Raw genomic sequence first — 15,781 nt, 5'->3', positions numbered from 1 at the left:
ATCACATATAGAAAGGAAAATGATGTCACCATGAATGTGTTTTTTTTTTTTTTTTTTTTGTTTGGTAAATACCTACAAGAAAAAAAAGTCCCGTTTTAAACAATGGATTTGTAAAACATTTGAGCCTAATTCTGGACACACATGTTTAGACACGATGGCACACTTTTTTGCAAGGTCAGGGAAGAACATTTTTGCAGCAGATACTTTGCAGTATCTGACAAACGAGCAGGATTTTTGTCAGGTTGAAAATGTAACAGTTCAGCAACATTTGATGCATATTTGATGGTTGTTGATACTATTTTTTTTTTGTATTTGAAAATTTGCTGCGTTCTCGCAAGATTGTTTTTTTGTGAAAGGGTTAACAATGACTAGAAACCAGTTTTGGGTATAAATGTTTAAATTAACAGACATTCTAACAAAAAAAATCAGGTGGAGGTGTTGCGATAGGGATTAAAGGTAGTTATGAGACCTGTGATTATTACATATAACAATTGTTGATGATCTAGAGGAATTAATACTTTTATTGCATGAAGCACAAGAGGGAAGAATAACGATGGCTGGGGAGTTAAATTTACCAAAAACAGATGGGAGTACTATTGATTCAACAACATTAGTAAGGAAATTCTGGAATGACCATTGCTTCAGATTGTTAAAAAAAAAACCTTTTGAGAACAGAATAAACTAGACAACTTCATGTCAAGTTTTTCCACTGTTAATGTGAGTGATCATGGGGTTATAAAGGTTAATTTGTCACTGGATACCTCTGCCAAACTGAAACCTAAACCAGTGCACATATTAATAACAAATTATGTGGAAACAAAACAGTCCATGTATAAAATTAACTGGAGTGATGAGTTCAATGGGAAAACTGCAGAATGAATGCAGAAAGTTTTGAAAGAAAAATTGTTTGAATGTAAAAAATCAAAAATAAGTAAATTTAATTTAAGGTTCTAGATGCACAACATCAGGAAGCTATAAGAAGAAGATACTTGATTAAAGTGAGAGAAAGAAATGGAAAAGAGGTTTCACTACAACTTTGAAAACTGAAGTAAGCTGCATAATAAGCATGGATAAGCATAGTGTGGGATAAGATTAAGAAAAAAATTGAAGAAAATTTGGTACGTTTTATCACAACCACATTCCAAATGTGTCATAACCTATCCTGACATTTAGTAGGCTGAAGTCCGTAAACTAATTCTGAACGGTGTCTCAGCCCCTCACAGGAGACACAAACACACAAACTTATGCCCCACGTCAAATTTTCAATTTATGAGTACAATTCAAACTGTTAAAGGCATCCTAAGAAACTATAACAAATGAAAATTGTGTACGACGTCATCTTGCAAAGCACTGCGCTAAATTTCACGTCAGCAGCACAACTTTCTTGCCTGTTTGATTTTGATACACGTGTCAAGGTATTTGTCATATATCACACCAAGTTGTATCAAATGCAGTGCCTTGCATATTAGTAAACTACAATTAACAGCAATTCATCAGGTGTTAACATACAGACTCCATACAATCATAAGAGTATGTCTGACGTCATTCATGGCACACAAAACACTCTCAGCAATGACAAAACCTTTTTCTCGTCACAAGGAAAAGTACAAACAGACAAACTGGGAACAATAACTTGGATTAAAAATCAAATTGATAAAGCAATTTTTTGTTAAATGGCATGTACTGAAAAACGCCCACTGTTATGAAATTAAAACTGTGACAAAACATAATTTTATTTTTGCATTACACAAACAGTAAACAGCTTCCCAACCAAATTAAAAAAAAAAAAATCTGCCACAGCAGTTCTAACTTCAAAGAAATCAGACTGAGTGCCAGGATAGGTTATGACACATTTGGGACGTGGTTGTGATATTACGCAAGTACCAAAAATTTATAAAGATGTTGATGTAGATACGTAGGATGTGAAGACATTCAAATTGATAAACTTTGTGTAGATTCTAAAATTTATTCTTGGGCACAACAGATTATATTGATTAAAATCTTATGCAAAACAGTTTGGCTTTTGGCTTCACAAAGAGGGTGATAAGTTGTCCTAGTGGCATCCTGGTAATCTTCGATACTGAATTCAAGTTATGTTATATAGTAAAAACAAACTGTTCAAACTGGAGCCAAACGAAGCACGGAAAGGAGACTGAATTTAGTAATGATGACCTGAAAACACTTCAGCTGTTATTTAGTAGACCATATAAATATGGGGAGATTCCTCAAGACTGGAGACATGCACTTATTAAACCTGTCTTTTAAGGGAAAGGGGAGTAGGAGAAATAGAGTTATACAGACCCTTAAGTCTACTTTCATGCTGAGCAAAAATAATTGAGAAGGTAATATCTGCTAAGTTACTTTCAGAATTGGAGTGGTTGGGACTTGAAACCATATGTCAGTATGCATGTCTAGAAAGTAGATTTGTTACCACCTATAATGATGTTTTATAACAATATCATAACCGCAATGAATGAAAAATTGTGCAGTGATGCAATGTGTATACCTTTAACTTCAGCATTTGACAGGGTCATAAACAATACACGGATCACTACATTAGAACAACTAGGTATTGCTGTACTCTTGATAAGATGGATAGCTGGATGGCTTAGAAATGGGACATGGCAAGTTATGTTACAGTAATTGGACGGGTGACATTCTTGGTTAGAGTCAGGGTGTCCCACAGATCTCTGTCCTAGGCCCATGCTTGTTTAGATTGTGTCTTTCAGACTATCTTTTTTTCATCTGAGGTGTTCTACAGCTTGTGTGCAGATGACATGAAAATTGGGTAAACTGCATCACAGAGGGCATGTCTGTAAAAGAACTTGACCATTTGGGCACAGGAGAATACTCTGCTGATAAATACATCAAAAACTAAGCATATGAGATTTGGGAGACATAAATAGAAAGGTGAATATTCAATAGAGCACATAGTGATTGAAACTGCAGATTTATTTAAGGACCTGGGTGTTTGGGTAGGTCTAGCTCTTGAGTTTTTTTCTGATTATATCGACCAGTTGGTTTATGATAGTTATAGTACTGTAGGTTGTATAAAAACGATTTATAAAGTTATGAAATTAGAAACACTGAAGTCATTATTTGTTATATTAGCCCCAGACTTGAGTATGGCATAACAATATGGAAACCTTAAAAGAAAACAAGCATGACTAAACTGAGAGGTGTACAGTGGAAATATATCAAGAGCATCTATGGATTTAAAATATCTGAACTTTTACAGTGTCTCATATAGATATTTAAGCGGAGACCTTATTCAGGTAGAACTTTTACAGTGCCTCATAGATATTTAAGAGGAGACCTTATTCAGATATATAGGGCATTTAGGGGCAACTACCTCTGGGAATGTTTGAGGTTACCAAAATGTAAAAGATTCTATAGGAATGAGAAGTGTTCTAATTGGCTCTGAGACCAGCTGATGCATGGAATAGACTGCCAAAGTACATTAAAGCAAGCAGTAGTTTGGATATTCTTAAGAGCAGCTTGTACACTTATTATGAGAACAACTATTTTGGTATATTGGCAGGCTAGAAAGGCATTAATGCCAATGCTTGAAATATTCATTTGCATGTATATATACATGTATGTATGTGTATGTATGCATGCAATAAATTCAGGGAGACGTGGAAGCTAATGATAACGTTGATAAACTGGATATCAGAATGCAGTGTAATACAATCAAACAAAATTCCTACAGGTTCATGAAAGAATGAATCCTCTGCCTAAAATTTCTAGAGGTTTGTGGAAGGGGGAAACCTCTGTAAGAGAAACATACAGAAGGAAGGGCTAGATATAATAAAAAAAAATTCTGAAAAGAGCAACAAAGTCAAGAAGGAAAAAGTGACAGTACTGCGTGTACTTAGTGTGAATTCAAGTACAAAGAGGATCAGGTGGGAGTGTAGGGACAGAAGACTTTGTGGGAGGACCAATGGGAGTGTAGGAACAGAAAAGTTTGTGGGAGTTGTGTAACAGAATTAATCCTGAACAGAGCAACTTCGTCTTCACTCTGTATTATTCTACACATGGAGAAGAATGCTGTTGCACATAAAACAGTCAAGGTGGTGAAGGAAAGGGCAGTAAAAGTGGGGAAATAAACTGTGTTACAGGTGGATGCTAGTCAGAATGGTATAGGAACTGTACTTCTACCAGAGAATGGAACAGTTGTCAGTGAGTCAGGAGCATGTACGAAAGAGACATACTTAGCTAGAAGAACTGTTACCTATAGTGTAAAAATGTGGAAACTTCTTGAATGTGGTGGTGAAGTTCAGGTGTACTCTGACCATAACATTTTGCAAACCATATTCAGAAAGCCATTATACAATGCATCTCCAATATTGCAGAATGTTTTTCTTTTGAAGAAGTGTAGTCTAAATGCGATATGCAGACTAGGAAAGAAGTTGCACACGGTTATGCAGTGAAAAGCATATTTGCCAGAGACGAATGAAGTCCTGTTAGAAGATGAAGACCTGTTAGAAGAACGAAAGAAAGAGAGATTCTTTGAATAATTCCAAAAGCTGTAGTTTCAAATGATTTTAATTGACTTTAACTTAAAATTGCAGTTACTGAAAGATCTTGTACTGTATTGGTAAAGAATGTCAGTTAAAAATAGAATAGTACTCTGAAAGATCTTGTACTATATTGGCAACAAATGTCAGTTAAAAATAGAACGGTACTGTGCAATTGTGCTGGCTACAGTTTTCCTGACATCACAACAGTTCAGAGGAAGAAATGGTTGCATAACTTTTTCCATTTTTGTCTGTGGAGCAAAATAAGCCCAGATAGATCAAAGGAGCCATATATATGTCATGCATGTGGATTATTATTGCAAGTTCCCTGAAGTAATTAATGTGGCAGAAGTACAGATGCAATTAATACATTGTTGACTTTGGGATTTATAGTGCACATCTTAGTATTATAGCTGTGCTTGCTTATTCTGCCTGTATACAGTTCATAAGCAGGGATTGTGCCACACACAACTGGAGACTTCCGTTTGTGAATTTTAAACTGTTGCAGAGGAACAGCAGTGCACAGGGACTGCTTCTAATATCTGCATTGATGGGAGGGAGGGTGTGATTTAATAAAGGTTTTGCTCTTTATTTCCATGGCTGTGGAGCAGGGTACATTAGCAAAATATGCTGTGGGGATTCAGTGCATAAGCTACTCTAATGCATTGGCACTACTGCTTCACTGCTAAGGACAGTGCCTGTATATGTGGTTGTAGTAGCAGGTTTGTGCCCTGTACATCACTAATACGTTGGTGTAAAATGTTCTTACAGGCTTTAACATAGTACACTGATGTAGCTTGGCCAAAAACTGCTGTGCAGTATGTCGCAGCTATGGAAGATGGAGATGTTCACTAAAGAAATGCAGTGTGTGATAGGTGGTTTTGACCATACACAGTGTGTTTGCAACAAGCCCATATACCATTTGCAGCTGGGGCTACAATTTCTATACTGCAGGTTTTCATTGCATATCTACTGCAGACTGGGCAACTAACTTCCTGGCTTACAGTGGAGTAGCCCTGCATGGTCCTAGATTTTTTTGGAGACAGCTACCTGGTACCCATGTCCCTTATGTACAGAGGTAGATTATAAATGCCTGGCTGTCATTGTCCTGTTCCAAAACAGGATATGATGACTACCACTGCTACCAGTATGTGATGACCACCAATATGTCGTCCCCACGCTGGGCCAGTAATCAAGGAGCCTGAATCCTCACCACTGACACTGAAGATGGACGTCCACTTGGAATACAAATGGATGCACTCAGTATTTCCAGATGCAGCTCTCTTAAAAGCATGCAGGGTTTCCCAGTAAAACTTCCCACTGGCACAGCCGTAGGGTTATGTCCTGAGCCAAGTGTCCAAGCCAAGTCCTCCAGCACCCTGTCTGTAAACCCAGTGCTTCATGTTCCTGCCCCAAGTAGCGTGTACACACACACACACACACACACACACACACACACACACACACACACACACACCTCGGAAAAGCTGGAATGCTGGGGCAGATTACCTGCTGTACCAACTTTGCCCAGTTTATAAGGTAGTTATCACTGCCACCAGTCATTTACTTTAAGGTTCATACAAAGGGGATCCAATTATACTGTGTAATATTAATACTAATACAAATAGTACTAGTTCACCAAGACTGCTAGGCCTTCTATAATGGCCCACACAATGTTACCAAATAAATATAAGCACTCTCCAAAGTTAGATACTTTCACAAGGACCAGCCACACAGTAAAAGTTTTAAATATGTTTAATAATAAAAGTACATGAAAAGTACTGACTATATATTCACAGTAAACCACAGAGTTCATATCACAGGAAATATTGAAAAGAACATTTATGCACAGACTCAGACAAGCAAAGAAAAACAATATCTAAACTAAGGTTCGCTATATTCCTGACTGAATCTAAGATACTTTTACTGTTCCCTAGTTTAGTTACTTGCTACCTCAAGGCAAGATGCTGTGGATGAGGGCCTTTCTAGTCAGGTTTCCCAAACAAAATACTCGTACTCTGATTTCGCTTTATGTAACATCTAAAATATGATTTTCCAGAGAGTTGGCAGAATGTCCTCATCTGGTCACCTGACTCTAGGTTCTCACAGTATTCCCCTTTGAAGCTGAGACAGGAAGTCAGCACAGATGGCCACAACACCCATCCAAATGTTTATGGCAGTGCCTGGGTCTCCCCTCTTTTCTCTGAGCTAATGGACAAAGGCTCTTCCCCTAGACCGAAAGTCTCCAGTCCTATTCAGCACTGTGGGGTGCCTTTTAAAGGTTTAACAGCTTATTTACATTACCCTTATTTTTCTGAAAGTTAACCTCTGCTGTGCCAGTATCCTTGTTTATGTATATTTAATTCGGCAACAATAATAAATGTACATTTCTCTTCATTTCAGTAGTGTGCACTGTTGATGCATTTCACCACAAACGTAGCTCACAGATGCAGTTTCAGCACAAGCATCTGTACAAAGTCAGTTTGATACACAAATGATATACAGTTCTAATGCAAATGTAACACAAGCATCTTATATAAATCAGTTTGTTATTCAAAGGACATATCATTCTTTACAAAACTCCCAACTGGCTATGCTGGCATTTGCCCGTATCATCACACATGACATAGTATTCTTTTGGGAAAACGTGACTCTGCTTAGGAAGGACCCCCGGGTTGTTAGTCTAGTAACAATCTAAGTGAATACAGGCCATCTTTATGTATAGATCCCTGCATACTCAAGGCAGGGGGAATAGTTGATGCTGCAATGTGTAATAAAGGTCTGCAGTATGAAAGTCAGGAATTTTAGAGGGTTTGTGCATGGGAATCTAGCTCATATACCACACTGTCCACAGTCAGGTGGAAAGCACTGTCCGTGTAGTAAAAACATATGCGAAAGTGCAGATGTAAAAGCAATGAGAGTAGTCATCTTGCAGGTTTAGACTATAGAAATACTACATTGTAGAGTCGTATCTCTTACCAGTTTAAATATTAAGGAGTAGAAGACTATACAAAGCACTTGTGTCCTTTACTCTTTACAACCTCTCTCACTGTTCATCTCTAATCCCCTGTCTCTCCTTTTCAGACTATTTCTTGTCATTCCCATCCTCCATTTTTATTCCTGCTTTCTTAGCTTACTTTTTTTTCTTCTATTTTGTACATATTGGCTGGTTTATAATAACCAGTAATAACCGTATACATTGAAATCTGTTGTACTCACCATTGTTCCCTATTGACTCAATCAAATTTTCTCTAAAATGTCATTCATTCATTTATTAAGTTTGTTTTCAAATCTAATGCATGCTTTCCAGTGTATGTTATTGTCTGTTGTTCTTGTACATGTCAGGCTGAACCTGAAAATGGTCCATCTGGATCAGCATTTTATTTTGTTAACAAATCAAAATAAATGAGTAAAGCAGATGTTTACTTTGCGTACATAGCTGATGCCTTACAACTGGCACAGAATTAAAGAAATTATGTAATGGAGTCAAGTGGAGACAGAAATAGCCTAACACCCTATGAGTAATGACCACATGGACCTTACAAGCCTAGTTGTGCACTCTGAGCCGTTTGGTTCTGGACTGTCACAGGTCTCTTTGTTGGAGCATGTTAGTAAGGATGTAACTAAGGATTTGTAGGAAGGGTGTTAGTGTAATACTTTTTTTAGGATAAGAAAATTGTAGAAGGGAACAAGATTTACATGATGGAGACAAAATTAAGAAAGCAGAAGCTGAAGTTGTTAGTAGTGGAGAAATTATTTTTCCTTGGCGGGGGCCGGTTTAGCATTTGAAAGTGGTTTTGTTTTTTGGTTTTGTTTTTTTGTTTTTTTTACAGAAAAATATTACCTTTTCTGAACTGATGCTCCATTTATACAGCATTGCAAGCTACAGTGTATTCACATTTTCCATGGGTACAGGACTTGATTATTTTTCCTGACACACTTCCAATATATCTCTTGGGTGAGAGATCTTTTAGACAAGCTGTGATTTTTAAGAGAACAGTCAAGTCTGTCTCGACTTCCTTATACAGGATTGTGTTTTTTGGGATGCCATCTAGACATCTTAGTTCAAAGAGCTTTTCTTTCACAGGGAAAAAATAGAGCCTTATTTGGGTGTTTTTCTAAGGGTTTCCAGTTGGACTTCAGTCATTGTGGGGGAGTACCTCAGGACTTCGTGTCTAATGGCATCTGTGAGTCTCGTGCTATCCCTGAAAGAGAGAGAGAGGCAACAGTGGTATCTAAAATCTCATTGGCCCCGGCATCAACACCCTTTGTAGTTTCAAATCCCAGTGCTGAGGTTTGTCAGGAAAGAAATATTTTGATGGGGACAACAGATATCCTTAAATGTACATCTCCCCTTCTGCTCCCCTTTTCCAAAGCAGTCGGTCACCATGGACAACTTTGCTGAGGAGCAGTTTCGAGAGGGATAAAAGTTCAGGGGTGTGGGACACCAGGGACAGAAATAAGCACATAAATGTCTGTGATCTCCCCGACAAACCATACAAAGCTTCTTGGAGTGGAAATAGACAATACCCTAAACTTTGACTTTGCATGTCTCCCTAACTATAAAAAAGTTCATACAAAACTTGGAATTCTGTATAGGCACAAATAGGCGCAAAAGGTTCCTGACCACAGTGGCCAAAATTACATTAGCACAAACCCAACTGCTCTCCACTCTACTATATTCCTCTCCAATTTTAACTAATGTAAGGAAAACTGACTTGGCTAGAAGCATGTTGTAATAAAATCGCTAAGTTTGCATCTGACTGCCCATATAGAACACATCATTGTACAGCTTTAAGGATCCTAGACTGGCTTGTGCTTCCCAACATTATTCTTTACAGCCAACTCTCTCTAACTCACAAAATTGTAACACGACCAACTAGAACCCCTGCACTACAAAATCTCTTCCTTCCTTACAGTTCCAGTAGACCAATTCGCTCTAACAAGAACTTGCTCATCGTCTCCAAGGCCAACAACACTGCAGGAGAATCTTTATTTTCCAACTATATATCTCGTATATGGTACTCCCTTCCTAACTCCATTCTCACAATCACATCCATTAACCACTTTAAGCCATCAGTTAAAGCTTAACTAAAAAATAAGTGGCTGTGTTCCTGTACTTATCCCTCATGAGTGCTCTGATACATCACAGTATACCCAAAACATGTCCAACTTCTCCCTCGGTGTTTAATCCTTTGTTCCTACCGACCTATCTTAACCTTGTATCTTGATATAAGTCATACCTACAAATAGTACTAGCCTAGGTTTTGTCAAGATGTAACAAATTTGTATGTTCTTACGTATACTGCATTTTGTTTACTTTATACTTTTATTAATTATTGTAATGTTTGCATGAAAATTTACGGTTACTCACGGTGTTTTTCTCCCAGGGCCTCTGTTGAAAAAGGACCTGTGTCCAGTCGGACTTTCCCGGTAAACAAATGTTAAGTAAATAAATAAAATAAGAATCTTGGAGATGTTTTCCCTGATCAAGTCACTCTACTCTCTGAACCATCTTTGGTTCTTCAAAAACGGTTTCAAAGCGGTTTGGACAATGCCACAGTCGTGGTATATAGCTTCCCACAGCAGTCTCACTCTACAGGAATCCTACATTCTGTCAGAGCAAAATTGTGTGTCGTACAAGCTGAGCAATAGCAGGACAAATCCTCAAGATCAGTGTGGTGACTCCCTTATGGCCTTAGCAAATGTGGTTTTCCCTTCTTTCGGAAATGGCTGGGGACAGTTACAACAGGCTTCCTCACAGACTGGATTTACTCGCACAAGAATAAGGGTGTTAGATACTCTCCGACATCAATCATTTTTAATTGTCCGCCTGTATGATAAGCCTCAAGTCCTTTTAGGCACTTTTTTACTAAGGACATGCAACAGTTGATAATGGAGGCAAGAAAGCTTGCTAGTAGAAAATCATATTGGCAAATGGAAAAGTTTTTCTAGCTGGTGCCAACAAAGCACCCGTTCAGGGCTAGTTGTTCTCTGGTTTTCCAATATTTGTGTGAGTTGCTATGTTATGGCCTTTAAGTAAAACGAAATGCAAACTAAACCAGAAGACAATAAGCTCAAGTGAAGGAGCTGGATTGCACCCACTCACAAGTATCAAATTGTTCCAAATGAAAAGCAATTAAGATGTACCAGATGTTCACTTTATTCAATCCAATAAAAGTGAATCACAGAAAATGTTCTCAAAGATAAGCGTTTTCGTCTATATAATCTAGACCATCAGATAACTTAACAAGAGATAGACACTTCCTTTTTACAATAGTTCAACAAGAAGTGACTTAAATAATTAAAACAGTTAATTAGACAAAAAGTCAATATAAACAAAATGTTGGCAGTCCTATATGTGAATAAATACAAAATTAGCACATACACCCAAATAAATACAATATAAATGCAGAATACATATAAGTCATGAAATATAAAAATACATGTTTGTAAAAGATATTAAAAATGTATGAATATGTAATATTTTTTTTTTTTTAAATGTACGAACATATGGAATTAGAATTGTATTAAATACTAAATTCATCAGTGAATGTTAGGGAGGTAATATTGGGTCTACTTCATGATATCGAAAGCAGACAATATCTAAGCTGATATTGTCGGCAGCACAACATCGAAAGTGCAGAACATCGTGCAAGTAAATGGAAATCTCCGTAGGGGGAGATTTCCATTTACCTCAGTGTAGTGCGGTCTCGGATTTGGAATATTTAAGTAGGGGGGGTGTGGGGGTGCAGGGGGGCTTGCTATTTTTGTTTGTTTGTTTAACGTTATTCGAAGTTTTACTACATCTGTCATTAGAGGCCGACCTTTAGTGATTCTATGTTGTAAATTTTGATAATATTATATAGACGTGGTAATATTACCTCTCTAGTACCTTTAATTTCAATAAGGGACTAATAGAAATATATTCATTTAGACCTGGCCAGTTCCCTGCATTTATGCGTAACTGCCAGTATAGTTCTCTCTTTTTTTTTTTTTTTTTTTTCCCTGCAATAGTTACCTCGCCCCTCCTCTTATATCAATGCTAATACTGTCTATAATGAAGAACTGGAATTTGTGATTGATGTTCTCCATTATATGCTTACTTAATTTATTGGTATTTTCTATTTTTGATATCATATAAATGTTCATAGATTTGGCTGTTTGGGGCCTGCAATGGCAAGGGAAAGCCACTCTTGTTGGTCCTGGGAGTGGGAACAGAGAAGGTTTTCTTATTGTCAGAATGCTGTGCTGTGGTCATCCCTGCAGAAGCTGCTGCTGCAATTAGTAATATCGTTGGCCCCATTTTCTTGTCAGAAATAAACTGAAAATCAAGCATGTATCTACTACTCGCAATTTCCTCTGGATAGGAGTAATTTACTTAGAGTCTTGCTCAAGGTTTAATTCAAGCTATTGATTCTTCTTGTAAAGTAATTTTTCCCGACGAGATTCAAGATTATGGATCTAAACAGGAAGCCGCAGGGATTTTTTTTTTTTTTTATAACTCTCCTTTCTGATTAGGACTCTGAGAACAGCTCTGTTTTTGATTCTTTGTGTGGTGGTTTCTTTTTCTCTGAGAATATCGCTAAAATGTGCCATTGTTTTCAGTCCCTCGGAAAATACTGTGGATTGTTACAGAAGGATCTTCCAGAACGTGTACCCATTCCTCCTGAATGCTTTAGAGGATGTGTGTGTTGCTGCCTGTTGTAGCAAGTTGCCCCTAAAATGCAGATAGACAGTGTAGAATTATTAAATCTCTTTTAAATGTTTGTACACTATTCCAAAATCGGACCCATCAAACTATAGCTTAATTTGATCTCCCTGCTAAGCAGTTAGTTGATTCCAGTTGTACCCCTTCTGATAAGGATGGAAAAGTTATTGATAGGTATGGGAGAAAAAGTATATTTCTGCAACTTTGATTTTCAGAGTTTTGAATTGGCAGGCCCAAATGTTAGTTTGTTCTGACAAATGTTTTATCTGCAGTTTCTTTTTGTGAGGAAAAATCTGCTTGATTTCTTCTATTGCAGGGGGTCACTGCTCATAGTTTACAGATTGTATATAACTCTATTTCTTTAAGGGCTATAGCCACTGGTATTGTTTTGAGGATGTTTGCATGGCTGCATTCACAGAGCCTCCTAGATGATGATAAAGCGAGATTTTAAATTCTCGGATAGAACTTTAGTGTTTGGATATCTGCAGCACAGACAGTCTCACCAAAATACAGGTAAACAATATTTTTAATAAGAAATGCAAGGGGTTTTATAAAAAAAAAAGTCTCAAACCTCCCCAAAACCAAGGACAGTCCAGCAAGTCTGAATATTTAAAGGACTTTGTGAAACCCTCCCTTTCTGGCTCAGTTTTTCATCCGGAATATCTGAAATTTCATTTTTATCTTTGGCAGGAGGTAGTTTCAGACAAGTAGGTTCTGATAATTATTCTTCAAGGTTGTAGATGGCAGTGGAAGGAAAGTTCTCCTTTCCAGGGTGTCATAACTCATCCTCCAGATCAGACTTTGTTTCCACCGGTTCTTCATCACATACTGTCCGAGTGTTGGCAACACTAGACTTAACAGATACTTATCACATTTTTATTCATCCAGACTTCAGACATTTCTCAAGGGTTTGTGGTGTGGATCATATTTTCAGTTCTGTACTTTACCCTTTCGACTATCCACTGAAGCAAGAGAGTTCACAAAGTGTCTTGCTCCAGTTATAGCTCATTACAGGCTACAGGATATCCACATTTTCCCATATTTAGATGACTTTCTTATCATAGCAGTCTTTTTTTCAAAATGTCAGGAATCACTCTCCTGGATGAAAGATGTCTTCACACAGAATTGTGTCCCTGTGATATCAGCTTGATACCTCCGTTCAAAAGCTTTTCTTCTCTGGGGAAAAAAAAGTGGATCTTTACCTAGTCCTATTTCTAAGGTTTCCCACTCAGATTTTGGTCACTGCAAGGGAATACCTCCAGGATTTTGGGTCTCATGGCATCTGTGGTTCTCTTGATAACCATGGCAAGACTCTACATGAGAAAGATATGGTTGTAAATTAAATCTCTTTAGTCCCAGTATCAACACCTTTTATCTTTTCAAATCCTGGTGCTGGAATTTATAAGAAGTGAAATCTTTTGGTGGAGACAACCTATATCTTTAAATCCAGGCTACCCATCTATGTCAAGCAAAGTTCTTCTTCATTAGCACTCTTCAAGAAAAATCTTGATTAGTGGATGGGAAATAGGAAATACACCCCGGGGATCACTTCCGTGTCTCTGCTCGACAGTGGCACAGGAAAATAACTTTCTTGGGTGGCATAAGCCAGGGAACCTTGTTGGTTAGGCTTACGTAGGCCCTCGGGCCGATAGCCTAATACCTACCTATGAACCACATCTCCTCTTCTCCCTACCTGCTCCAAAACAATTAAGTAATCTCTGACACATCCTCCAAAATCATTTTGTGATTCTCCCTTCTTTTGGAAATGTTAGGTGCAGTTCCCACAAGCTTCCTCTCGGACTGGATCTGCTGAGACAAGAACATTGGTCAGCTTCAGCTGATTACCTGGATGATAGGGCTTTAATTCCCTTTAGGCACGTGTTTTCCGAGGGAATGCAGCAGGTATTAATGGAGGCAAGAAAGCCTACTGCTAGAAAATCATGTATTAGCAGGTGGGAAAAGGCTTTCTAGTTGGTGCCAGCAACATAACCATCACCTATTCAGGGCTAGTTGTTGTCTGGTTCTACAATGTTTTGTGAATTACTATCCTATGGCCTTTCTTTCTTCTCCATCAAGGTTCATTTATCGTCCATTTCAGCATTGTCTGCCCATGGATCCTCCTGTTTTATTTCAAAGTGTTACTGAAAGGGTTTTTGCATAAGAGTCCTCCTAGAAAATGTGGCCCCTCATTGGGATCTTAGTTTTGTGTTAAACAAGCTAACCGTTCTTCATTTGAACCCACTAATCTGTCTGACTTGAGGTTCTTGACATGGAAAAAAGTTTTACTTGTTGCTGTGACCTTGCAAGAATGGCATCTGCCCTTCAAGCTCTTATGGTCAGTTAACCCTATCTCATTTTCCTTTGGTACATGGTTTCTTTGAGAAGTAATCAATTTTTTATGCCTAAAATCGTATCTGAGTTTGGCTTTTGGGAAGGTTTAGATTCTAGAAGTATTCTAGAAGTTGACACTTGGTCCTTTGTACGTATTTTTTTCAAAACGCTGCAAGCTTGAGTCCTTCTCTAGGTCCAGATCAGGGTATGCAAGGACCATTCTCCTGGGGTTCCCTGACTCTTCTGCTACCTTCCAAATGTAGTTAACTTATGTAATCTAGCCATATTGCTAAGACTGTGATGAACATATTACAGTTGTGTAAGTAAAACTTACCGTAACAGTAAATGTTTGAAGGATCACTGTTGCAGTAACCACTTCCTCCATCCCACTTATTTATTTATTTTTGTGTGTGTGTTTTATGCCAGGGTGTGGGCATTTATTTTTTTTTAATCCTTGCATTGTCCTTTCAGGGCTCAGCCTCTCTCTGTCTGCTGGCAGGAAAGCTCTGAAGGGCTTTATGCCCAAACTTGTCTTTCAGTCAGCTCAGCTTGAGCTTCTTGACAGTATGTGCATGTAGAAATTGCCTTGAAACTTTGGAAGCTGGATGGTTGTTCTATCCTTGGCGGGATATAACTTGTATAACTGAGGCTACTGCAGCAGTGATCATTCGAACATTTACTGTTATGGCAAGTTTTACTTGCGCATCTGTACTTTTTTTCTCACTATTACCCTGTGGAGATGTTCTCGCACACAGGTGATTTGTCATCAGAACTGTTAAGTTTGGTTAGTAGAGTTGTGAGCGCTTTAATACCACCATAGATTTCATTACAGACCTGGACTGGCAGCATTTAAGTGATTAATCTTATGTGCTGGTACAAGATAACTTTGCCGATGGCAAACTTAACATTTCCAGTAAGATCTTAAGCCTTCTGACTCCCCACTACCTATTTCATGCAATGTATAAAATTTTACTGTATGATTTGGAAAGCCTAAAACTTGTCCCATTGTAACAGGCATTTTCAGACATGGCACTCCTTATACTTCGTAATCTTGTATCTAGTATCATGTGCCCTAACCTGTTGCAGACCTCTTGAACTGTAATAGTTGTTGGATACGACTTGAGACTAAGAACACAAAATCATATAAACCTAAGACTGAGCGGCTGTGTATCTTTTGATGCCTGCTGCTGTGTGACTGGTAACTGCTGTTATGGAACAT

The 15,781-nt window shown here is 38.0% G+C and overlaps 1 protein-coding gene across 1 annotated transcript in view; it reads left to right on the top strand.

Moving 5' to 3' along the window:
- Positions 1 to 15,781, top strand: part of PAXIP1 (PAX interacting protein 1) — a gene marked incomplete in the record, with an annotated part of 1,449,657 nt that overhangs the window by 25,596 nt on the left and 1,408,280 nt on the right.

The sequence above is a fragment of the Protopterus annectens genome, chromosome 3.part1 (genome assembly GCF_019279795.1).
Source record: "Protopterus annectens isolate FY-2018-M chromosome 3.part1, PAN1.0, whole genome shotgun sequence".
In the NCBI taxonomy this organism is placed as follows: Eukaryota; Metazoa; Chordata; order Ceratodontiformes; family Protopteridae; genus Protopterus; species Protopterus annectens.
The sequence above is the reverse complement of the archived record's forward strand: the minus strand, read 5'-3'. Positions and strand labels throughout refer to the sequence as shown.